Source organism: Dendropsophus ebraccatus, chromosome 1 (genome assembly GCF_027789765.1).
Source record: "Dendropsophus ebraccatus isolate aDenEbr1 chromosome 1, aDenEbr1.pat, whole genome shotgun sequence".
Taxonomy (NCBI): Eukaryota; Metazoa; Chordata; class Amphibia; order Anura; family Hylidae; genus Dendropsophus; species Dendropsophus ebraccatus.
Window position 1 is genome coordinate 95,746,366 of NC_091454.1, and position 27,346 is coordinate 95,773,711.

The following is a 27,346-nucleotide window of genomic DNA, read 5'->3' on the forward strand; positions in this document are numbered from 1 at the left end:
ACCCCTGTTTGCAGAGCTGTATTCTTCCTCCTCAGAGGAACATGTACTTTAGGTCATAGGATCCACTTCTTATAATGTCTTTCTATCTTTCTATAAAAGGGCTCATGTTCTGATGGGCTCATTCGATGGGTTGCCTTGTCAAGGCACATTTGAATGGCTACTCAGAAGGATTTTCTTGGGAGCTGAAAATGTATTACATTTCCTTGCTCCTTAGTACTCCATTTACTGCCCTGCACAACACGACCCAGTTGCCACTGGCTTATATACTGTATAGTGGGGAAAAGCATTTGATACACTGACGATTTTGCAAGTGTTCCCACCTACAAAGAATGGAGAGGTCTGTAATTTTCAAAATTTGTATTTTATTGCATGTTACACAAAATAAACAAAACTTAATATTTCATACAAAAACTTTTGTTTGCAATTCAAAAGGCCAGATGTTTCCTGTAGTTCTTGATCAAATTTGCACACACTGCAGCAGGGATTTTTTCCCACTTCTCTATAAAGATCTTCTCCAGATCTTTCAGGTTTCGGGTTGTCACTGGCAATTATACTAGGCAATTATACCAGGTTCAGGTCCGGAGACTGTCAGGGCCCTTTCCAGGACATTGAAATGCTTCTTACAGATCCACTCCTTAGTTACCTTGGCTGTGTGTGTTTTGGGTCTTTGTCATGCCTGGAGAACCAGCCACGACTCATCTTCAGTGTTCAATGAGGGAGGGAGGTTGTTGGCTGAAATATCGCAATACAGGACCCTATTCATCCTGTCCCCTTTGCAGAAAAGCACACCTAAAGTATAACATGCCTCACTTTTGGGACTGTGTTCTTGGGGTTGTAAGCATCATTCTTCTTCCTCTAAACATGATAAGTAGTATTCATGCCAAAAAGGTTTATTTTGGTCCCATCTGACCACATGACCTTCTCCCATGCCTTCTCTGGATCATTGTCAAACTTTAAACAGGCCTGGCTATATTCTGGTATGAGCAGGGGGACCTTACATGTCCTGCAGGATTTTAATTAATGACCGCGTATGGTGTTACTAACGCTAATCTTTCAGCTTTCTGCAGGTCATTGAACAGCTCCTCTTGTGTAGTTCTGGGCTGATTTCTGACCTTTTTTATGAGGGGAGAACATGCATGGGGCCCCAGTCCAAGGAAGATTGACAGTGATCTTGTGTTTCTTCCATTTTTTAATTATTGTGCCAACAGTTGTTGCCTTGTCACCAAGCAGCTTGCCTATCATCCTATAGCTCATTGCAGCCTTGTGCAGGTCTATAATTTTGTACCTGGTGTCCTTAGATAGCTCTTTGGTCTTGGCCATGGTGGAGAGGTTGTAGTGTGATTGATTGCGTGTGTGGACAGGTGTTTCTTTTTTTTTTTCTGGTGCAATTAATACAGGTAATGAGTGCAGAGTAGGAGAAGCTTCTTAATTAAAAACTAAGAAGTCTGTGACAGCCATATTGTTGGTTGGTATGCGATCAAGTACTGTACTTATTTCATGCAATAATAGGCATATTAATTCGTTAAAAATCATGCAATGTGATGTTATGGATTTTTTTAATTGATTCAGTTTCTCACTGTTGAAGTTTACCTACATTAAAAAATACTATTACTCCTCATTTTTTAAAGGTGGGGAAACATGAAAATATGTTTAATATTAAAATGCTATACTATACTACTTCATTTGTTTCTTTTCTATAAATATATTATTCATTGATAATAGTGATTAGCAGATGTAACAGCACCAACAACAAACCTTTGTTGCAATTGGAAAATAAAACTAATTACTATAGACATTACACTTCACACTGTCATTTGGATGCTGGATAAATAAAGCACACTTCATAATCTGCCTGAGGAATGCAATATAGATGATTATGCAGATATATAATAAACACTTATGAGCAAAGTGAGCCTTTATTTTAGATAAAATCCATAATTATTAATAAACTGTATGTTAATTAGAAAATTGAAACACTAAGCACAGTTACAATTTATACTTTAATTAGCTTACAGAGGTTTTAGCAAGTCCATTAGAATGTTCTTCATTTGCATAAAAGAGTCCTAAATGCAACTTGTGGACAGTATACTTTAATAATATGCTACAATTAAACAAAAATGTGGTGATTCTGAAATAATTATGAATAATTCTAATGAGAACTAAAAATATGTTTTGAGTTCAGAACAATCATTGTGAAAATGAATATTTTTGATGTGATTCAGGATGTTTCTGTAGTTTCCTGTAATATGTCCCACAAACCTTTGTACCCAATAGCTTACCGGCATTTTCAGTAGTCATAAATAGCATCTAAAGTGTGAGTTCTACTTGATTTTGGATAGAAAAGTTTAAAGTTAAACCATTGTAAGACAGTGGTTAAAAATATAAGGACCATACCCACTAGGTCCTGGCAGCATTAATGTCAATATAATAATTTAACTTTATCATGGGAAACATTTCTACCTGTCGTTTGTCATATCTATTTTACCTGCTAGTGTTTTCACTTTTTTTTTTGTGTGTGGAAGAAATACATAAAAAACACATGGAAAACAAATGAAACAGAATGTCTACCCTGGACAGTCCCATTCCATGAGTGATATCTTCTTGTGTACTGTAGCTGATCGCAACAGGATTTATCATTTCACTTATTACAGTGCAGTGCAGTCTTAAGGCCCTATTACACGGGCCAATGCTCGGGAGCAAGTGACCACCAACCTGTCAGATCTACGCTCACTTGCTCCTTGTTCCTCGATTGCTGCCAATGCTATTGCATCTGCCAACAGCGTGTTGGTAAGAGCCGGGGGGGGGGCACAAGGATCTGCAGGAAGGTCTCCCCAGGTGCTGTAAAGATTGTCCGGGGAGCCCATAGGGCGGTTTGTTGAAAGACAAGGGTCAGCCAACATTGTGCATGTCGGCTGATCGTTGCCTTTAACAGGAACTATTACACCAAGCGATTATCATCCATAATGGCCAATAATCTGCCAAATATGGCCAATAATCGCTTGATGTAATAGGGCCTTTAGGGACTTATTTTATTTTAGATGGGATGATGCAGGCACTGAAATTAGATCTCATAGATCCGTGCCTATTACATGGCTTATATAACATGTAGGCAGACTTACTGGAATGATTGCTGGATTGTTCAAGTGACCCTTTACTTCTATCATTGATTGGCCACACATCCTCTATTGCACAGGAAGATCTGCAGCTGACAAACAAGGATTTTTTAATTTGGTAATTTGATATGAACAGACAAAAAAAAAAATATTTTCTCATTCATCCTGTGATCACGGGGCCTATTACACAGGGCAATATCTGCCTGTCAGCCAACAATCACCTTGTATAATGGTCTGTAGGCTACCAATGTTGACATAATCCAGGCCCACATTGCCTAGGAAATTCAATTGCAACCTTTATGTCTTGAATGCAGAAAAAATAATAACCTTCCATTGGTGTCACCTGAGCAAACTGTCCATATTAACCAATCACAGCTCAGATTTCATTTCTGGTAAAGATAAAAGCTGAGCTGTGATTGGTTACTGTGGGTTATTTACACCAGTTTCCATATGGCACACTTCGAGAATCTGGAGCATTGATTATACAGCAGCCTTTAAGGGTTAGAATATGTCATGCCAGTATGTCTGTAGCTACTTAGATAATGAAAAGCAAAAATTTACAAAAAGTTTGATCACTTTAACCTCTTATGACTGCCTCTCTGGTCATGTCACACCCAGCAATATTATCGTTAAAAAGCAAAGAGGGGCAAGCACAATCAGAAATATAAAGAAGCATGGCATTCTATACATTTTTGCACAGGGACCCTTTATCCAGTGCATTATATTGAACCATATCCATTTTTACATTAACAAAAAAAAAAAAAAAACTTGGCCATCCAAGGCAGTACATTTCTCCATTTTCCTTTTACATCTAACATTGCTACTGTACATTGTTAGCCAATCTACAATGGTCCAATAACATTTACCTTGGAAATAATACCAGATACAGTAATATACTTGAGGTTGAAAGGGCATATGTTCATTGATTTTAACAATTTACTAAATGCAGTTGTGAGCAGATCCATATTGATCTATGAAAAGACTAACACAATACATTGGTCTGTCACTTGCCATTGCAAATCTAATTCCAGGACTTGAGAAGAAGAATGTGTTCTGTTTTTTAAGAATAAATGCCAATCAAGTCTGGATACAGAACCTTAAGGAGCTTTGGCCCCTTGCTGACATTGATTCCTCTTCTTATAGACATATATAAATGTTTGATATGTAATTGGGAATCATTTTTAAGATTTACACAGTAGGCAACTAAAATGCTGTAGATAAAAGTGTAAATGAAATGATAAATGCATTACATGGGCTGTTTATATTATTATTATTATTATTATTATTATTATTATTATTATTCATACGTATTATAGTCATTGTGTTATCACTACCAAGTGGACAGGAAATAAAAGATATACAATGACAATAATATCCTTAGCAAAACTTTAATTTTCTACCATTCTGTGGACTTCAAGATGTATTGAGGAGTTTGTTTTCCTCTGCCGATGGTTTGCAGATTAGTTTGACACAAAGTTCATTTCTTTTAAAATGACTATAATTAAGTTGAACTGCTCATGGAAGATAATTTCACAATAATTAGTACAAGGATTGACAAGCATTTGAAATCAAGCATGTTATACATTTTTGCATATAAATTATAGTATTATGTAAAGGAGTTGTTTCTTTAAAATGGTTGCTGTAACTTCCTCTCTGTATGAGCATTCCTTTGAGACCGAAGTAATAATGTAAGTAAATCATAACATTAAAAATAATGAAGTTTCACAAAAATATCAGATGGTTATTATAGACTAATCCCAATGGAAAAAGTTGACATCAAAGAGAACCAATCACTAAATTTTCCTGTCCCTATTTTTACACTATCTCTGTCCCTAAATCTATTTATAAAATACAGACTGCCTTTAAAGACTGCTGTTCCGGTAATGTCCTGTCGGGTGCTGCAGTCTTCTTTACTGCCACTGTGCGCCATGGCGCATGCATGGTGTGTATTGTGTATGCTCAATTGGGGTAAGTTCCAGTCTAGTGCCAACTTTTTGGAAAAAACAAGGGATTAAATGAATGAATTAAAAAAAAAAAAAAGAACCTGTTATTGGTTCTCTTTAAGCTGTGATGAGCTCTGTCATTAGCAAATTCTACTAGTTTTAATTACCCTCAGAGGTATTAGGGCTTTTGTATAAGCAGGTAGCATAGATATTGTTGAGAAAAGTGTATTCTGAGACATTCTTATAGGTAGTAAAGTACCATAACAGTTCTTAACCCCTTCATGACCAAAGGTCATTGATGCACAGATGTCCAGGTCACATTGAAGCAACATTCCTCTTAGCCTTCAAAGCCTTTTTTTTCTCCTTTCATTTACGCTGTTCACCATGGGGGAACAATATACGATCAGCAATAAACACATTACAGACATTTAGAGGTTTATATGTGGACAGTCTGCCAATGATATACATGTTGTCAATTTTTTTTGCCTGGCACCATTATAAGATATTTCCTCTGAAATACAGCATCCTGATCTGTTTTTAGATACGTTGATAATCAAATAAGTTACACTTTACACATATCAAAGGAAACAGATAATATATGTTGAAAGGCAAGAGAACATAAAATAAAATATTTCCAAAGCATGAAATCTCTATTTTAGATACAGTTCATAAGAGTCAATTGTATAAATTGGTATCATGAATTAAAATTGAAACTAATATTTTGCTTATATAGTTTTATGCTGTCTATTGGTAGAAATGATCTAAACTAGGATCTACAGTATGTATATTTTTACATATATGGGGTGAAGCATGATACACATGAAGTGACGTGTGATATAAGTGAGATGAATTGTGTTGGCTTTTTTGTTATTAGCTTGGGTCAAATGATGACCTGGCTAAATAAAATTTAGTGTACTTCAAAGAAATATGCAAGTTACCATCTGAAAATAAGGGCAGATTTGTTTGCCTTGCTATAAAGCAGCTGACGGCAATTTAGCATGCTGGGTATTATACTGGCCTGAATGTTGTTACAATTTAGACATGTAACTGCTTTAAAAATGAGAAAACAAGCCATTTAATTCTGAAATCCCCGATAACTCGAGGTCATGTAGCACATGTTCAGCAGAAGTAATTTGATTGTTTTGTTTCTTTCTTGAGGACCACAAATCTCCTTAATAGCCACTAACAGACAGATTCTACTGTTCTCCATGCAGTTCAGTTTATGAAATAAAAAAATAAATAATTTATGGTAAATGTGTTTTTTTAAGCTTTTCTGTTACATGCACCTAATATTTTTGCTGCCCTAAAGTGCAGTTCAGAATTCTAGTTATTTTTTTTTTCAATCAATAGTTTTAAAGGCTATGGTTTAGACAACCCCATTTACTGTACACCCCTTGTAACTATATCAAAATCTGAATCAGGGATGTGTATTGTTAATGTGATCCAGAAAACATTACATAATAAAGGCACCCGAACTTAAGGCTCCATTAATAATTAAAGCTAAGCCTTTAGTGCCAAAAGAGCCTTTAAGGGATACTCCAAAAACAAATGTGTTTAAATCAACTGGTGACAAAAAGTTGTACTGTACAAATCTGTTCATTACTTCTATTTAAAAAAAAAAAATCTCCAGTACATATCAGCTGCTTTATATACTTCATGAAGTAGAGTTTTCTTTCCAGTCTGACACAGTGCTCTCTGCTGCCACCTCTGTCTGTGACAGGAACTGTCCAGAGCAGTTGCAAATCCCCACAGAAAGCTTCTCCTGCTCTTGACAGTTCCTTACACAGACAGGAGTGGCAGCAGAGAGCACTGTGTCAGAACTAGGGATGGTCCGAACCCTCCGAGGTTCCGGTTCGTATGAGCCCGAACGCTTGGCATCAGATTCCCGCTGTCTGCCCGCTCCGTGGAGCGGGTGGATACAGCCGGAGGACCGCCTGGAAAACTGGGATACAGCCTATGGCTGTGGCTGTATCCCAGTTTTCCAAGCGGTCCTCCCGCTCGATCCGCCCGCTGCACGGAGCGGGCAGACAGCGGAAACATTACCGAGAGTTCAGGTTCATACGAAAAGAAAACTTCACTTCTTGCAGGACATACAGTGGCTGATTAGTACTGTAAGACTTAAGATTTTTAAACGGAAGTGTGGTGATCAATATCCCCTGTGAGCTCAACATTATGAACAGAGGTCACTCACCCAGCCCCTCTAGCATTCCTGATTCCTAAAGGTGATTATTATCTAGTGTCCAGACCTGAGACCAGGAACTAAGTGGGTCATAAACACCAGGGCCCATATAACCTGTTTACAGAAACAATACACATCCTGGTCTGTCACAAACCAGAGACCCAGAGAGATTAGGTAAGGGACACTGGAGGTCACCCATAGCACACCATTCTGGCATCTGACCCCTCCAGAAATATGGAATTAACACATATTCTAGAGGTACGCTTTTGCACACATACCCAGGACACTGTTACCAACCGACAGTATGAAAACTGAACTTATCATCCTAAGGGAACAGGAAGCATTTGGGTAACTCCCACTGTATTGCGCCGACCGTCGCCATGTTTGGTAGGTACGCGTGCGGGAGGTGATGACAGAGGGAATGGTATTACTGAGATGTTGCTAGTATAAACACCTGCAGAAATATTGGAATATGAACATCTTGAGGCAAGTGGTAGACTACCATGGGTGTCATAAACCCAGGGTTGTAAAAGGCCATTACCATATTCCCTGGCCTCCTCTGACATCAGAGAAAGGAGGGTGGGGAGAGGGTCTCACACAGTCCTTTTAAGACAGATATGGCTGATAGGAAATTGTCATTCTTTGGGGATCCCTTGTTGGATGGACTGGCCTATATTCTGCTTCCCCAGGCAACTGGACTAAAACATTGCGTAACATATAAAGTTCTGTTTTTTCTCCCTTTTATTTTAAGAACTGTAATTCACTGTATTTATATGTCTGTGTATTTTATCATGTATTTTTCTTAAATAACCCTTTGTTGTATGCACTTTTTTTCGTATGTCTTTTTTTATGATATTAAATTTCACTTTAATAAGAGTCTTCTTGTGTTCTAACGATCTTATGACCCTAGGAAGAGCGTTACCAAGGGTGAGTTGTTAATCTGTTAAGGCTATAGTGTATAGTCTGTTGTAATTGTGTTAGGTGTGTTTAAGGTGAGGTGTCACGTCAGCCTTATATGATGTGTGGTGGCAGCGACAAGATTTGAGAAGGTTCTGGTTGGCAGCTAACGGAATGGGGGGTCCAGCGTCACCCTGCAGGCTATCATCCCGAACCTAAGTCATGGGGATCGTGACAGGAAGTAATTTACAATTTTGTATGACTTTCTGCTACAAGTATGAAGTGCCCCTTAAAGCCACTATGCACTTTAGACAAAACTTGGCTGTCTAAAGTATTTGGAGATCCCCTATTGCTCCCCGACATGATTTTCAGGAAGAGAAGAATCAAGCATGTTGGATTTCAACTGTCCAACCCTATTGTTCTTACATTTCTGTCTGGTAGCAGCTTGCCTTTCCTTTCCACATACAAACACATGAACGATTGGCCATGCCAAAAGCTTATATGTATGGGGAAATCGTCAGAGATAGATGCTGAGCTACAGCTACAATATTTAGCTGAATGGCAGCTTTAGTTTCAAATGACTGGTTGGTAGCTTCATTTGTTCATTTTTAATCAACTGGGTCTTTGTCTAATAAAATATTTAAATTTATACTATATTGTAATTTCTTATTTAATACATATCAGACTTTTCTCCTTTTTTTGTTTAATATCACACACAGCAATAACGTACATTCCTATCGCCTATCTTCTACAGGTAATTTACTTCTGCAGATCATTATTCTATTTCTCCTCAAGTATTAATCTTGTTTAAATTTTAATTTGGAATGGGATATATCAGCATGTGCCAGTGTAATGAAATAAATAATTTACTACAGGAAACAGCTGGTAACTGTCTCATAGGCAAAAATGCAGTTTTTGACAACTGGATATCATATCACAAAAAATTACTGGATGACTTAAAAAAAAGTCAACTTTTTTTTTTCTTTTAGGGAACCTGTAATGGGTTTGAAAACTAATCACTGCCAATGATTCACACATCTTGACATTCCATATTCAACAATCTCAGACTCCAGATTGCGTAAGCTGTTAAAGACATGTCAAAAACACCTTCAGATTTCACTTTCATATTTATAAGTCCATTAACATAATACCCAATAGCGTGTTTTTTTTTCTTCTGTAGCACATCAATGTCAGGTTTCTGCAGTCAGAATCCTGTAGCTGAAGTTCAGGCCTTGTCCATTAATACAGATACCATGCTGCTCTTCATTTAAAATAAATAAATTAATCCATTTTAAAAAGGACATGTCATCTTTTTCTTTTGTAATAGTTATCAGTATCAAAAAGATCATATTGTAGCGCTCAAAAGTCCTCAAAGGTCAGCATGGGCACTTGTCTTTGGCTATGCAGGACCATATTTTGGAAGTCACAATTTACTTAAAGTGACTCTGTACCCACAATCTGTCCCCCCTTAAACCACTTGTACCTTCGGATAGCTGCTTTTAATCCAAAATCTGTCCTGGGGTCCGTTCGGCAGGTGATGCAGTTATTGTTTTAAAAACAACTTTTAAACTTGCAGCGCTGTGTCTAACGGCCGGGGCTTACATTAGTATATGCATTAGGCTGGCACAACCTCTTCTTCCCTCCTCCCCACCCTCCTCATGATTAGGAATGCTCCAGGCAGATTGCTTCCTATTCCCCTTCTGTGTGCATAATGAACATGGGCTGGATCGTTAATACACATGTACAAAGCTGAAACAGCAGTAAATGTTCCTGGATAATTCCTAATGCTGAGGAGGTTGGGGAGGAGGGAAGGAGAGGTTGTGCCAGCCTAATGCATATACAAATGTAAGCCCCGGCCGTTAGACACAGCGCTGTAGGATTGAAAGTTGTTTTTAAAACAATAACTGCATCACCTGCCGGACGGACCCCAGGACAGATCTTGGATTAAAAGCACTTATCTGAAAGTACAAGGGGTTTGGGGGGTCAGATTGTGGGTACAGAGTCGCTTTAATGCTAATAGCGCTTGTGGCTCTAATAGTTTGTCTATAGGACTGAACCATACAGGAATACCTTCACTCCCATGTGTGTTAATCAGTCTTAGGCTTTCTTAACCCTGTTGCCAGTCCAGCAGATATTCTTCAGAGGACCACTTTTGGTAGATATAGTACTAACCACTGCATACAGCGCAAACCCCACTTAACATGTTGCTTTAACATTGCTCTGATTCACCTAGCCATCACAGCCTAGCCCAGGGGCGGATTAACTTCACCATAGGCCGGGGCTGTTGACCAAGCTTGGGCCTCCCAACCCAACTGTAAGTATGGCGCCACTAGCGTGGTGTTCATAGTACAGCATAGATATTATCATGATGCCCTGATTTGTGCAATACTGTGATAAAAAAACAGCGATTTTTGCCAAACATGGCAGAGCTGTAGCCAGGAGACAGTACATCACTGAAAGTATAATTCTTTTTGGGTGGCCATGGCCCCCCAGGAGCTCAGGGCCACGGGCTACCGCCCGAAAAGGGCCTTTTATAGTCCGCTACTGGCTTAGCCCTTGTCAGAGTCTGTGAGAGTGTGCGTCTTTCCTGATTCCAATACATCAACATCAAGAACTACTTGTTTACCCTCTGTCTAATATAGCAAACTCTTTATAGTAAAGGTGCAATGTTTATGAGTAGTACACATGGAGGTTCTTCCTTTCCTTAATTTCTCTAGCCATTCACAACACATCACATCACATCACCCTTGCTATGCCATGATATAGTGCTGGGCTGGTGATTTGTACAATACACTGCTATGGGCTGCATATGGATGGGGTACTGATACACTGGGTTTGTAAGATGTTGTGTGAGCAGTAGTGATGAGCGAATACTGTTCGATCGAACAGATATTCGATCGAATAGTGAGATATTTGAATATTCGAATGAATATCCCGCAAATATTCTATAAATAGTCGATAAGCGTTCAAATCCCCCAGCTTCCGATTTCACCCTCCAAATGGTCAAAAAGATGTTTGTCACTAATCGAATACTTGTTCCCATAGACATTAATGGGATCGAATATTCGATCGAATATTCGAATATTCGCGGGATATTCATACAATTATCGAATGTTCGAATATCTCACTATTCGCTCATCACTAGTGAGCAGAAATGCTCCAGAACCAGTTGCAGCATCATAGCAAGCAGTAAATCCTAAGCACTGAACAGGCTGCACTGAGCCGAAGGATGATTTACTGTACAGTATAGATGGTATGTGGAGGTAAAGGGATTAATGTGGACTGAGTTTGAAATGTGCTATGTGAACAGAAAGAAAATAACCAGCAGCACCAAAACTAGCAAAAGTGTACAGTAACCCCTGAGATAAGCGGGAAGCCTTTACCTAGTATGGACAGTACAGTACATCTGGGACTTACATATTGCAGGTACAATCAGTACCCCCATCTCCTGCAGAGGGCACGTGGTATGTTCCACCCTAACTTTCTGTAATTCATCTTGCTCATGCTGTTACTGGAGATGTATCTTCCCTAGCAACAGGCAGTGAACAGACAGACTGAAAAAAGGGAGGAACCCAGTGGCCAAGATTCAAGGATGTTTTATGGGGTAAGGTGTTTTTTGGTAAAAGCAGTAATTTACAAAATTTTATTCTAAAAATCACATAGCCTATCACATTGATAGAAGTACATGTAGACAGAGGTGTAGCTAGGCTCTCCTGAACCCGGCGCAAAGATTCAATTTGGCGCCCCCCCCCTGTATGCGCAGTAAGCACCGGGGGGCCCATGTATCTATAAATATTTTTTTAGGGTACAAACACACTTGGCGTATTAGCAGCGAGTTTTCCGCTGTGAATTCACAGCGAAACTCGCTGCGGATCCAGTCCCTGTTTACTTAATAGCAGACAAAATCGCAGCAGGGATGTACATCCCTGCTGCGAGTATGTGCGCAGCCCGCCCCGTTAACCCGCCGGTCGCCGAAGGCTATACATTGCCGGGTCCCCGCTCCTGTTTGCTTTAGCGGATCCCGGTGTCTTCACGTCCCGCTCGGCCAATCAGTGCGCTGCAGCGAGGCAGCGCACTGATTAGCCGAGCGGGACGTGCCGGGAACCGCCGAAGCAAGCAGGAGAGTGGACCCGGTAATGTATAGTCTCCAGCGGCCAGCGGGTTAACGGGGCGGGCTGCGCACAAACTCGCAGCAGGGATGTACATCCCTGCAGCGGGTTTGTCTGCCATTGAAAGCATATGGCCGGAATACGCAGCGAGTCTCGCTGCAAATTTGCAGCGGAAAACTCGCTGCGGATACGCCAAGTGTGTTTGTAGCCTTAATGAAGTTTAGATGAGCAGAGATCTCTACTGGCAGCACTAGTGTGGTGTTCACAATATGGGATAAATAATGTCATATTTACTGTGTACCTGGAATGTTCCTATTTAAAATTTGGTTCCTAAATACCCTAATGGAGGCGCTGTTGTCTCCGCTCCCTGCTGTCTGTACCCGTGGAGGCGCCGTTGTCTCCTGCCTCCCCACACTGACAGAGGGCAGGACGCTTCCAGGCTGCCTTATCCACTGTCATCCTCTCTCTGCTCCCTGTGATGGCGCCCCCTCTGGTCTCAACGCCCGGGGCAGCTGCCCCCCTTGCCCCCCCCTCTAGTTACGGCCCTGCATATAGATATACCATCAGAACTTTAAAGAAGGAAGATTGATTCTGGATTTGCATTTGCTATGTGTTTGGAGTTGATCTCACTGTCGTTGTAAATTTCAAAATCTAAATCAACAGTACATGTGATGTAAAGCAAGTTTGCAATTTACATTCATTATTATTTGTTATCATGCTGTAAAACAAAGCTATACTTACTAGAAATCCAGGTCCAGTCTCCTGAAGGCAGATTTTTAGTCTTGTGCTGGTTGGAAAAAAAAAAAAAAAGATAAACTAAACACATGAAGTCCCAGCACTACAGAGTGTCACAGCTCTATGTGTCAATCAGTCAAATGACTGCCTTCTCTGTGAGCACGCAGATGATTGGGACTTCCTATGTGTAGTTTCTTTTTTAACAAGACCCTTTTTGCAAAAGACTGAAAATTTGCCTCCAAGAGACTGGACCTGTATACAGGTAAGTATAGCTTTGTTTTAAAGCTTGATGAGTAAAAAATAAAATAAATCCAAACTGAAAAAAAGTTAATTGTATGCATGCTGTATATAACATCTGTTGATTTAGATTTATAAAGTTAACAACAGTGACACTTTAAAGGGGTACTCCACTTAAGGAAGATTTAACCCTGTTCAATCCCACCCCCATAATCTAAGCTTATTTCTATTAATTCGGCTGTTTGTCTCCAGCACCTCCTAACTAAGACCCATTACACCAAGTGATTAGTTGCCTGTATTTGCCTGATTACCAGCCATTCTGACCGATAAATGTTTCGTGCAATAGGTCCTGCTAAAAGGTAACATTTAGCCGACATGCACACGCACGACATGTTGGCTGATAGTTGTTATGCAACATGTTGAATCAAAACAATCATGACATGAAAGGTCTGCTGCCCATTGCTCCATGTAACAGGAGCGGTGGCAGCAGACCGCCACGCTCTTCAATGGGATGCCCTGACTATTTAAAGATTGTCCGAGCAGCCACTTCTGCAGGTCCCCGCACCCCCACTCCTCCCACTCTCTGCGTGTAACAGCACAGACAGAGAGCAGGGGACGGGGAGGAAGCAGGTCAGGCGCATTCCTCCTCTACATCATGTGATGTGGCCCTCTCACTCTGAAAGTGACCCATATCGTGTATATTTGAGCTTTTACATTATAACAGCAAGTGAAGTGGCACTGTCAGGGAGTCCTGGGGTCCAGGAAGATGGCAGTCCCTTCTCTCGACCCGCAACCCCTGTCCCTACCTGCTTGTCCCCCTATGCTAAACCCTAGGGCAGCAACTGGGCGACAGTCCCGAGCCTAACTAGGGATACGGGGAGGTAACAGAACACACAGACAGGTATATACAAACAGGTCAGGCAGTCCAGGTCAGCAACAGGAGGTCACGTCAAAATCCAAATCAGCAAACAAAGGGTTATCAGAGTCTGGTCCAAGGTCAAGCACAAGAGGTAACGCAGTACAGAGGATGAGACAGAGGCGAAGTCCAAATGTCAAATAGCAAGCAAAACAGTAAGATATGCTGGTGTAGCTGGAGACCAAACATACACTGGCAATTACAGAGAGTAATTCACCAGCTTAAATGCTACCAGAGCTCCCGCCCCAGCCTCTGATAGGAGCAAGGAGTCTGACAGCAGCATGAGATACCAATAGCAGCCAGGGAGCCCTCCCTTGTACTCAGACAGGAGCAAGCCTCAGGAGAATGCAACGCCTGAAGGCTTAACCCCACGAGCACAAGAGAGGAGTCAGGAGAAGCATGAAGCCGGGTGTCGGCTCCCTGTCAGCATAGTATGAAGTGTGTGAATCAGGTCAAAGGGATAGGGCGTCGGCTGGTTCTTCCAGCCGAATTCACACACAGGGAACGAACTCTAACAGGCACAAATAAAATTCATGGTTAGCAAAGAACATGGGCATTTTATCTACTTGACATTTTAAGATCTACTTTTAGCAGCCAAAAAGCTATATTTACCATAAAACTAGGGTACCTAGCTGAGCCAGCTCCAAACTTAAAATGAAGATTTGTGCATGTTGTGTTCATAAAAATCTCATTTAAATAAAACTGTCTATGAAATGTGTAATTTGCCTCATAAAATAGGGAAAGCTTTTCAACCTACTTGCCCTGGCTCGGAATACATTACTTGTTTCTACTCTGTAGCTAATATGATTACATTGCAGAAGGTGAAGTACTGAGAACACAAATATGCTAGTCACAATTGTTTTACTTCAACCTAGACTGGTACATTAGCCACAGCTTTAATAGCACCTTATCTATTAGAGCACACCAAAATATACGGAGTTGTTATGTAAAATAATGAGTTTTCTGAAGATGCGAAGAGCTCATTATTTGTAGTATGCATGTCAAAATCTAGTCTTTGCAGCTGGAAGGTGATTTGCTTCAGTAACGAATTAAAGGAGACTGACAGATTTAAAAGGGTGCAATTACCTTAAAATGAAAAGAATTTGTAATCTTGGCATAGATCTTAAGACTTTTGAACTCTATTTTTCAGTCCATGATACTATATTAGCTATTGTTTAAGGTCATGATGACTGCACATGTAAAAAACAAGAATATTCTATAGATACTGTCCAAATACTGTAACACAAAGTCGTGTTATTTAGTTCTCTATACTCTAGTGTTTTAAACAACATACATTTATCAGTTGGGGTGGGGTGGGGGTGGGGCTAGAATAAGCAATATCTAATTTTTTTGTTATTTTTTCTGGCAGTGTTTCCCAGCCTGTGACTTACTAACTGGCATTGCCATGGCAATGATTGTCAGGGCACGATGAGTGTGGTAGCTTTTTAACAACTGAGAAGCCAAAGGTTGAGAGCACACTGTTCACTGGTCATAAAATACAGCCTGTAGTTATGTACAGATTAAAAAGACAGGCAGTCACTAATGCTTTACATTGTATTATTAGTTAACTTTCCTTCTAAACTTTTGTAAATACTGTGGTGATGTAACAGATAATTTTATCATTTGCAATTCTATAGTACCCAATTTGCAAACTTGGAATTACCACTGTCCTTGGTGATGAAGCTGAATAAAATCTTACATAATGCCTCAATAACACCAGTTCTAGTTTACTACTTTAATTCTTATGCAACATGCTTTGAAAATATTGAGTTAATGTATAAAATGAATAGTTGTAGGCTAAGTATTCTGCAGTAAGTTTTTTAGGAATAGAAATTTATATCTTTTTTTGCGATAGGACTTGCAATGAGAACTATACTTTAAACCCCATTCATTAATAGCTATCTAATCTATACAGATTCCTCGGCTTAACCTTAGCTTGTTTCCCTATTGGAGAATTAGGTATTAGAAGGTTCGACTGAGGGAAAGAGCACATAAATCCTCAACCATCTGAACACTGCATAAAGTTCTTAAGTCTTTCGCTAGTGTAGAAATGCAAGGATAGATAGATAGATAGATAGATAGATAGATAGATAGATAGATAGATAGGAGAAAGATGATAGACAGATAGCATGGCTACAGTATATATAGGGCAGTTTTCTCTGTATTAGATAAACTTTTGCAATGCCACAGTGGAGGCGGATTTTCTGGCATGGCAATTATTCCAGGAGTAAAACTCACATACTGTAACTTTCAGTCATATAGCATCTGTTCCACTCTGCATTTTTTTGCACTGCATGAATTTACCAAATGACTGGCTGTGAATTTCACAAAATTGCTATACAGTTATGCAAATTGTGTGCGGAAACTGAGTAAACATACCATATGGAAATTGACAGTTTTGTCACAAGTCTTATTACATTGCTGTAACCTTACATTGGGTTCCTGGGCTCCTATGTAAATCTGTAACTGGGTCCTGGACTACAATGTGTCATTTAAAATACTGCTACATTTGCTCCCTTAATAGCAAGGTCCTGATCACTGGATAATTTGAAGACAAATAGATATATACTGTAAATAGCTAGGCACTGGGTATATACTGTAAATAGCTAGGCACTGTAGCCTGGCAGAGGGCACTATAAAAGAACTGTTTAGTGTAAATATTACACTGGTATTTTAGCATTATGTTTCTTGCGTTAAATTTGAATCACTGTATTGGTATGAATTTCAAACAGATGGCAAAATGCCTATTCTGGCATCAAATGTAACCAATTCTATCTAAACATCATAGTTTTAATCATTGTAAAATTGTATGAAGATCCTAAATTTTCCTAGAGGTGGGATAGTTGGTTTATATATTTTTGGTGGCAGCATTTTATTATAGAACAAATTAAATATATTATTACAGAAGCCTTAAAGTATCACTGTCATTTTTTTCCAGAAATCAATAGTGCAGGCGATTTTAAGAAACTTTGTAATTGGGTTTATTAGCCGAAAAATGCATTTTTATCATGAAAAAGCAGTTTGAAGCTCTTCCCCTGTCTTCATTGTTCTCTATGGAGAGGGGAGAGATGAGGCACCAAAACAGGACAACAAACAGTTACGCACTGACTTCTCTGACCTCTGAATAGGGGCTTTCATTGGCTCCCTGTGGTGTAATCTTTTGTTTTCTGCTCTCTGCTGCCAACTAATCTCCCTCCTCCCTCCTCCCCCCTCCCCTCTCCATAGCACAGACAGGATCCGACTGATGTAAAACATTCGAGATTTCCTGATTCTGAGCAGTGGATGATAGAAAAGAGAGGAGGGGGGACCTGGGAAAAGTCTTTTTAAATGCAGATAATGGCATATTTGTTCAATAAACCCAATTACAAAATTTCTTAAAATCGCCTGGACTATTGATTTCTGCAAAAAAAGTTTTAACAACAGTGACTTTTTAAAAAGTCATTAAATTTGCTGTCAAAGGCTATGTTTACACAATGTAATATTGTAGTAAAGAACGGACGCTGATTGCAATGGAATCAGCATCCATTTTTTACTGCAGGGGCGTCATTGCATTGAAGTCAATGCAATGCTGCCCACTGTTTTATTTTAAGTAAACAGCGTCTGCAAATAATAGCTGTTCACAGCGGACACACATCACATTGAAGTGAATGACTGATTGATTTGCGGGCACACCCGATGGTGTCCGCAAGTTAATGTTAAAAAAAGAACGTTCCTGCAGCTGCAGAAACTTGCTGAATACAGCCCGGCATCCGGCAGTTTAATGGTGTCCGTTGCTATGCACCATAGCCAAACATATAATTGTGAACATAGCCAAACATATAATTTTACGATCAGTTTTCTTACCAGTTTTCAATACCATGAGAGGATCTATTTGGACCCTTCATAAGCAGTTCTGGCAGATTTGATGGCCAAGATAGTGCAGCATTAAACTATATTTTTCCCACTAAAATGAAAAATAGAAAACCAACAGACCCCAGTATAAGTCATGGGGCACTACTGGTTTCCATACCATGATAATTTAAACTACTGTGATAGCTTAAACCATGACAGCAGTGCTAAGAGAGCATTAATATAAGTTTCAGTCTATATGACTGGAGAAAGTAGTTCAACCTGGTGGCAGATCAGAAATGATACAAACAGAAGAGAACTGAAGAGTACACATATGACTGCTTCACATTTTAAACCCTAATGAAAAATAATAGCGTAACATTTCCTGAACAACATAAGGTTCTCCTTGTATCTTCTCACAGGATACTTATAGGCTGGGATTAATTCAGTTTGAGTGATGCAGAATATATTCCCTCAAAATACGATTCCAGAATTATGTCTGATAAAATCCCACTTGCCTGAATGATTCGTTCAACATTAAAATCTCAAGAACTGTATTTAAAATACTAATCTCAAGACATATTTCTGACAATTAACAACATTGTGAGTTGAAACTAATCTGTGCTTCTCAGCTTCTCATGTTTGGTACATCAGTGCATGAACCATCTTGCATGTCCTAATTAATTTTACTAATCCCCTGGTTGCAAGTGAGTATATTAGGATGTATAAAGATCGCATAATATTCAGAGGAAGCATTTAATTCCGAAGATATGACCCAAATAGATGGTAGTGAGCATATTCATTTATATTCCATGCTGCTTTATTGTATCATTAATAAAAAGTATTAACCTGTTATTTAAGTTAGCATACATTTCAGTGAAGATGTTAGATCTGTCTGATATCGTTGCTAATTTATGTCAGCACATTCACCTTCAGCTTTCCATGATTAAGCCCCCAGCACTTCATTTTGAAATATTATAACCATGAGTAGAATGCCATGTCAGGCCTAATTTCTAACAATTCTTGTTAAATAATACACACATTCAACAGTTTTGTTAAAGTAGTGAACACTATACAGTAATTTGTCAAACCCCAGTAAAATTTAAATATAGCAATAACAATAGAACTGTTTCTTACTTCTACAACTGCCAAGGAAGAATTGTTCCAAACACGCCCTATATACAGGGCCATATTTACCACTAGGCACCTGTGGTCCGGTGCCTAGAGCAGCACCAGGGAGCAGGGGGTGGGAAAAAACTTTTTTTGTTTTAATTTTTTTAGTCTCATACCTCTCGTTCAGACTTGCCAGTAAATCTGGTGTCTTTTCAAGTGTGTGTGTGGGGAGGGGGGGGAGGATATGGCCACATTGGTCAAGTCTGATATGGCGGTGGTATTGATGAGGTCTGGTGTGGTGGTGTTATCTAGTCACAGTATGGCGGTGTTGTTCAGGTCCGGTATGGCTGTGTTAAATGTGACGACTGGGGCTATTGGTGAGTGAAGATGTGCCATATCCAGGTTTAGTGCCTAGGGCAGCAGCTGCTGTTAATACGGCCATGCCTATATACCCCAAAATGAGGTATAGGCTAAAGAAAATAAAGAACTAAAATAATAGCGTTCCCCTAATACTTTGTTGATGTACCCTTTAAATTTATGACAGCATTTTCACTTTTTGTATAGAAGTCTATCAGCATGGCACATCTAGACTTAGCAATCTTTTTCAACTTTTCCTTGCAAAGGCGCCCCAACTCTGTCATATTGCGATAGCCTCTCCCATGGGCAATCCACAGATTTCTGGCTGGGCCATTTAAAAACGTTGATCTTCTTTTGGAAAAGCCATTCTTTTTTTATGTGGAGATATGTTTTTGGTCATTGTCGTGCTGATCTTTATCTTCATCTTCACCTTCTGCTTTTTATCAGAACCCTGAAGGTTTTGTTCTAAAATGTAGTGATATTTGGGGCTGCTTATAATTGCCCCCACCTTTACTAATTTCCCAGTTCCAGCTGTAGAAAAACAGTCAAAAGTCATAATGCATCCTCCACCAGTATTTACTTTTTTTTCTTTTAGTGATATACAGTGTTGCCTTTAGGAGATTGTTGTCACATGCAGTAAACAATTAGTGGACCATCTTTTGCTCACCAATGTTAAAATTTCAGTGTTTTCCTTATGATGTACAGCATAAAGGTGAAGCCCCCCCATGTATACAGACATATTTTTCAGCCAACTCTAGGGATGTTTCCATCTTTTCTAACCCCAAGAATCAAATGCCATGTGTTTCGGGTCCATGAACCCAAATGTGCTTATGTCTTACGCTAGCTGGTTCCACGAAACTTCTGAGAAAAAAAAAATTATGGTTTCACAAATGGCAGCCTAAATTTCAGTGCTCTGTTACCTGCTTCCACTTGACTTCCTTTTGACTTAAACAGCTAGATGGTTGATCTTTTTTTTTTTTCTCTCGTCTCTTTTTCTCTTTGCTCCTCTCTCTCTCCTCTCTGGGTGGGTGGGGGGGAGGGGGGTTTACAATTCTTTTTACTTTATTTATGATATGGTATATTGGTGACTTTATAGTTTCCTTTAGATGTATATTTCAATCTTTTTGGAAAAATAAAAAATTTATAAAAAAATAAATAAAAAGATAGTTGATCTTGGGAAGGGTCCTATCAGTCATCAGCTATCCTCTAATTTACTTGACTGACAATTGTTTTGACTTTGCAGATTGAAGGGGGATGACTGAATGCTAGGGTTTATCTCAGTGTGCACAACCCAGCCTATAATTTCAAGAGGATGACAAAATTGGTACTCTATATTGGCATCTTATAGACACCTCTTCTTAAAATTTCTGTTTTCTGCCAGTGGCTCTTTAAATGCCTGTATAAAAATTCCACTAATAGATCATTTTTGTTATCCAGCTGCCTTCCCTATCAAATGATCCTTACACGGTTGTTTGGATAAGAATGTCTTTATCTTTTTTTGGTTCCATTGATAGGTTCATTAAGTTTATACAGGATGATACTTGCAAAACACAATTAAACAGAATGAAAAATGATCTTTTTGTTTAAAGAGAATCTTTTCTTTATTAATTAGTTTGACTGCCTTTTTTCGTGCTTCGAAAAAGCTGACTATGGTATGACAAGATAATATAACATCAGTCCTGGAAACTTGTTAGCAGTCTAAGAAGATAGTTTTCTAGAACTCTCATTTAAAGTGTCTTCATACATAAAAGACCAGAACAATCATAGTATTTCATTATTCATTGTTATTTTATTTAATTTAATTTTTTTTTTAAGTACTTAAAAGAGACAGGATGGTCTAGCAATGTATGACTGTGAGGCTTAACTGTTGTTTAATGATAAAAATAAACATTACAAATTGTAGTAGCTACTGTCTACTTAAGGCCCTTTTACACCAAACCATTATCAGTCGTTCTTGACTATATTGCATAATTCTTGACTATATTGATAAGGCTATGTTCACAAAACGTCAAAAATAGAGAAAAGGTGGCCGATTTTGATATTTAAAAAAAAGTCAGCTCTTGCGATTTAACTGACTGCAATGACAATGCAGTCAGTAAATGGAAAGATATACGTCCAATGCACAAAATGTATTGAATAACGGATGTTTTTACGGCGGATATCAAAATAATGAACATGATCATTATTTTCAGACGTCTTTTGCAAACAGCGAACGTTTTTCATTAGTTGTTCACATACAGTTTTTCTTTTTTTACTTTTCTTTCTCCATTTTTACTATTAAATTCAACTGACTTTTCAATTAAGCCGCACCCATAGGCCAATTAGTCCACCCAAACTAGAATAATGTACCAGCAGCTGTCAGGGAAGGCTAGACAGTTAAATGACGTCTGTTGTTGTAGACTCAAAATGACAGGCGTCATTTTAAATGGAGCTGAAAAAACAGTGTGTAAACATAGCCTAATTTTGGTTAGCTGTTACTAAGGGTGTCCCTGTAACAATCTGACCTAGGGGTGTGCCCCACTTGGGCACAATGTAATCATCTCCTATAAATGTAAATGGCTATATTCAATATACCCCCACATAATATATTTATAATATAATAATTTGCACTCTCATTGCATGCATTATCATTTGAACCACAAATAGGATAAAGGTTCTCTATTGTTGCACTGGAAGGCGTTCTTTGCCTGTTGCACCTGATCCTGGGCATTAATGTGGTATAACAGATTTGGACTGTCATTTTATGATTGCTATGTTAAAAATGCAGTACAGATACATTTTGGCCAGAATTTACAGACTATCTTTTTATATATAATATTAGTATGCATTATTAGTTATGCAAAAGGTGTGTTGCATACAAAATCTAGCAAATTATTCCTGCTGATGCTAATTTCCAAATTGTGGATCTCTGTACAGTGCATCTGTTCAGTTCCCATCTTCCTTACATTTTTTTTGGTTTTGTTTTTCTTTTGAAGCCGACTTTGAGGATTTCTGCTTTGAAATTGCAAGTCAGAGACATTCCACAGTCTACAGCTGTTGTTTATGTCTTTGTTTTTAACAGTGCAGCAGTGCCACATATTCATTTCCTAATTAAATTTTGGAGATTTTTGTGTTCACTTTCATTCTTGAGATTTATCTTGCAATATGTAAATGTTGTACAAGTCTCAGGCTTTTTATGTTTTTTTTGTTTTTGTTAAAAAAAAAAATGGTTACAAATGTATTTTGAGCATTTAATAACTTTGCTTTCACCATGTTTGTGTGAAGAATATATCGATACAGTACATTAAAAATGAGTGGCCTATACATTTTTAGTAGAAAGATAGTATGAAAGAAGAAGTGGTTGGTAGATCCGTATACTTGGGCTATGTTCCCACTTTTGGAGAAATATTGGGGGGACGCAGCCATCTTGTTAACTAGATGACCACTAATAATGATCATGATCTTTATGGGCAGCCGTCTAGTTAACAAGACGGCCGCCTTTACCTGATATGTTCCCCAAGCGGGAATATAGCCTAAAAATTTGACTAAATATATAGCTGAACATTAGGACAAAACTAGGATCAGGCACATTGAATCTAAACATGTCGAAATATTTGTTACTGCCAGAGATAAGCCACTGCCAGCGGTTTGCAATGGCCTATTCCCTTTTCCCTTTGAAATAAACATGCACGCTGAGCTAAATTAAAGAGATCACTAGAATAAGTCAGGAAAAGTGCATGGCTGTGTGCTGCTTCTTCCCTCTTTTTGTGCATAACATGAGGAGGTCTTGTAGACTAATAGCAGTCTGACGCAGATAAATGCACAAAGCTGGGAGAGAATAGACAAAGAGACTGTTAGGCACTGTAGCGGAACAAAGAGAAAAAGTCAGACATGGACAGGTGGACCCTAGGCTGGAACCTGCCCCCTATCCCAGCCTACTTACCACAATCTGCCCTAGGCCACAGTGGATAACTGGTGTAGGTGTAACACTGAACGAGAAAAGACAAAGAAAACACAATAAGACAAGATTGACAGTCTGGGTAATAACAGGGGGGGGGGGGCAGCAAAGGTACAGAATCACAAAATAGAACAGTAGTTAGAGGTCAGGCAAATAGTCAGGGCAGGTGGCAGGCAAGGATGGTCAGAAACAGGATAGGGAGGCCATACTGAATGACCAGCAAGGAGAAAAGATACTGGAGATACCATACAGAAGTTCAGGGATCCGGTAGGAAAGCAATTGGACCAGACCCCCCAATCTCCAACCACAGACACCTGACACAAAACACGCTGACTGACAGGAGACCTGTCAGTCACTGAATAAACCAAGGCAAACAAAGCTTAACTCCAAAGTTGCCAGAAGAACTCAGTGGGTGTGTCAGACGAAACCAATAAACAAAACTAGGGCTGAATTCAGACTGCAGCAAAGACAAACATAAAATAAACACAGACTATGGCCTGCACACCGAGGACTGTGCCAAGGTCTAAACAGGTATATTCATAACAGAGACCGGACAAGTAGGCATAAAGCTAGTTACCCCCACATTGTCCCTGCCTACTTGCAGAGCAGGTCCTAAATAACCGTCCACAACTGGGTGACAGTCCGTGCTTTAACATTAACACAAAAACAGAAGAGAACATGGACAGACAAAAAGTCAATCAAAAGACAGATGAGACAAAGACAGGACAGAAAGGCAGGACGAAGGACAGGACACAGAATAGAATGCTCAGACCCAAGAAGGCAGTGAGGTAAAAAGTCAGAAAGAAAACAGGTAGTCAGAAACAGACAGAGGACGAAAGCCTGAGATGGTAGCAATTAAAAGGGTTGATAAGTCCAGAATCAGTTAGACAGAGAATAGTAACTAAACAGGGAAAAGGTCAGGATACCAGAAAATACTAAATGCTGGACAAAATGTAAAAAGTGTAGGGAGAACAGAAAATTGTAAAACGGATAACAAAAGTAAAGACAAATGCAAGGGACAAAAATGTAATCTCTGCTGCAGAGGTCAAAACTTGACCATAGAGGATGGCACTGATGTCTTATTAGGCACGGACATGACAAAACCATTACTGTTGTGATATGCTAACTTGATTGTTAGCTACTCTGTAAGAACTTGTGTTCACACTGAATTTTGGCAGAAGTATACAGTGTTTCTTGTAAAATATTACCAATGTAACCCCCTGGATATTGCTCACAGGGTAAAAAAAGGACACAGTATACTACCTGCTTTAAAGGTGGCCAAATATACAGGAAAGTGGTTGACAATTTACTTTCTGGATACTGTACATCAAACTGTAAGTAAGAGGCTGCTGTGTTCGGTGATTTCAATGCATAAATATCTCCCCACATATATTCCACTATTCCAGTCAGCTAGCATGTAAATGTTGTATTTGGTGGCAGAAATCAGAAAAGCAATCAGAATTTTTCCATTGTACAGCCTTGGGCTGTTGGCCTGCAATTTCAAGCGATCGTATCTTGAAATAAAAGTAAGAAAATGAAGATTTCCTTTTCATATTGTTAAAAGTGCTAAGAATGGCCCTTTTAATTTTTGTGCTAGACCTTCTTTAAAAGGTTGCCTGAAGCATAACATGGTACCGACTGGATTAATAACCACCCATATTTTTCTATGAATGTTGGTGACTCTACAGAGCAGTATGCAGAATATCATCCTTCTTTTTGCTGCCAAAGAGAAGTTAGACTTTTCTATAACAACTCCATTTGTTCAAGGTTATGTTTGCATTATGATTTGCTAATCCTTTCAAAATGGGATGCTGACATAAAGTATGCATGCATGGGCCCCACAGACTTTAATGGCCTTAGTGTGGTCAGCTAGTGACTATGTTTGGGTAATTTTCCAACCTTAGACCAGTGGGGTTTGCTGCACTTCAGGGTCTGTGTCTAAACACTTACACATTTGAAAATTTCCCTGAACATAGTTACTACCTGACTATAGGGCCCTTGCTTCTCTTTGCATGGATACGCTAGCATGCAATTTTAACAGGATGCTGAGGTATTGTGATGTGAATATATACCCTTTTAAAAGATGAAAGGCTTTTTCTTAAGCAAACAGCTTATGCAATGAACTTAGCATGAGAGAAAATCTGATTTATTCAGAAAAAATATTTGTAAAACTAGAGAATGACTTTATGCTTGATAGTTGTAAGATGTATCATAGATTTCAAAGACGTTTTTGAGTTGCAAACATACCCTTGTGAACCTTTAGCAATAATTTTGATTCCTAACATTTTACTGGACCAGAATAAGCTATGTCTGACATAACTCCTTGTAGCCTGATGTTCTCTTTAGTCTACCTTTCTTCTCACGTCCTGCAGGCAAATTTATATTATATAGCGCACTTTGACCTTATCGCAGACCTTTCAATAACACTGTATCCCTCTAGCAAATCATCACGCAGTGCTTCCATACCACAACCAAATATTTCTTTCTCTGAGGATCTGACGATTATAATTAGATTCTCTCTCTTTTTCATTTTTCTTTTAAAATTTTCCTTAGGCATGATATTTCATAAAAGAAGAAGAAAAGTTTGTTTAAAAACTCCATATAACCTTGTTTTTCACCTACATCTATTTTCTTACTTATTTAATGAGAAACTCTGGTTTGGAGCAAGTTTACCTATTGTGTTCAGGAGTAATATCAAGAAAAGCTACCTAATAGGTAATTATTGAGGTAGATTCCTTTATAAGTAGAAACTCTGTAATTTCAATAGTAAGAGAATAGCATCAGACTTAGTTGATGCAAACCCTTGGGGCCCATTAACACTGAGTAAAAGTGGCAGAATTCCAAGCGGAGCCTGCACTGCAGACGCCACTTGTAATTCCGCCTGTTCCATTGATTCAGTGGAATGTCTAGTGCGCCGCCACTCTCCACCCAAAGAATTGATGTCAATTCTTTGGACTGAGAGCAGAGGGGCCTGAGACATCTTATTGAATCAATGATACAGGCGTAATTTCAAGTGGAATACGCAGAGCAGGTTCCGCTTGGAATTCTGCCACTTTTACTGAGTTTTAATGAGCCCTTAATCTTTGAAGAGAACCTGAAAGCTGTTTCTTTAACCATGGGAGCATGAAACATGGACAGGGTTAGGTAATTTTGCATACTATGATTTACATAAATGTAAGATTTATTTAGGCCTTACTTTCCCTTTAACAGATTTGGCCCCATTGACCACAGTGTAAATAATCCCATAGGGCAAAGGGTCAAAAGTTAAAGGTGGCTGCACCATCTTTAACCTTGGACCCAGTAGGGCCTAGAAGAGCCAGTTGACAGTGGGAGCAGTAGCAGTACTCTCTTCAAACCATTAGGGAATAGATCAGCCAGTTGATGAATCCTGATGATTAATGGCTATGAGTTTGCCTATTGGCTAGTGTGGAGCTTGAACTCTGTGTTAAACAATCCAGCATTGCAGGCTTGATGTTAATGGTAGGATCTTACAGGAAGCTGTACCCTGTTACCATGCCTGCTGCTAACACCACCACCATGACCACTTGTGCCTTTGCCTCTCCCTTCTTCACTACTAGTTCTGCTGATGCCACTTGTCGTAACCTGAGAAGGGCCAGACTTTGTACATTTGGACATATTGAATTTTTCTATAGGAAAATTAGCCTCACAGTTGTTTATTATACAGCAGCTAAACGACTGCTGTATAATCATGGTTTTTATCCTGCCAGACATGGTTTTAAGAAAGCATTGAAGATGTTGTATGACAGGTGATTCAAAAGGTTAAATTGAACCTGCAGTGGTAAATGACTGATGTAAAATTAAGTTTACTAATGTTAAAATTAAGTCATTGCTTTAAGACAGCATTAAAGATGTCACCTGACTGGTTATTCAAAGTGTTAAAATCACCCAGGAGATCTGTGGGCACCAAATCATCACATACAAAGTGACAGGAACAATTTCACAGTTACACACAGTGCACAAA

The 27,346-nt window shown here is 39.0% G+C and overlaps 1 protein-coding gene across 2 annotated transcripts in view; it reads left to right on the top strand.

Annotated features, from left to right (window-relative positions):
- SYT1 (synaptotagmin 1) overlaps window positions 1–27,346 on the top strand; it is a 431,113-nt gene that overhangs the window by 253,193 nt on the left and 150,574 nt on the right. The gene's annotated exons all lie outside the window — the stretch shown is intronic.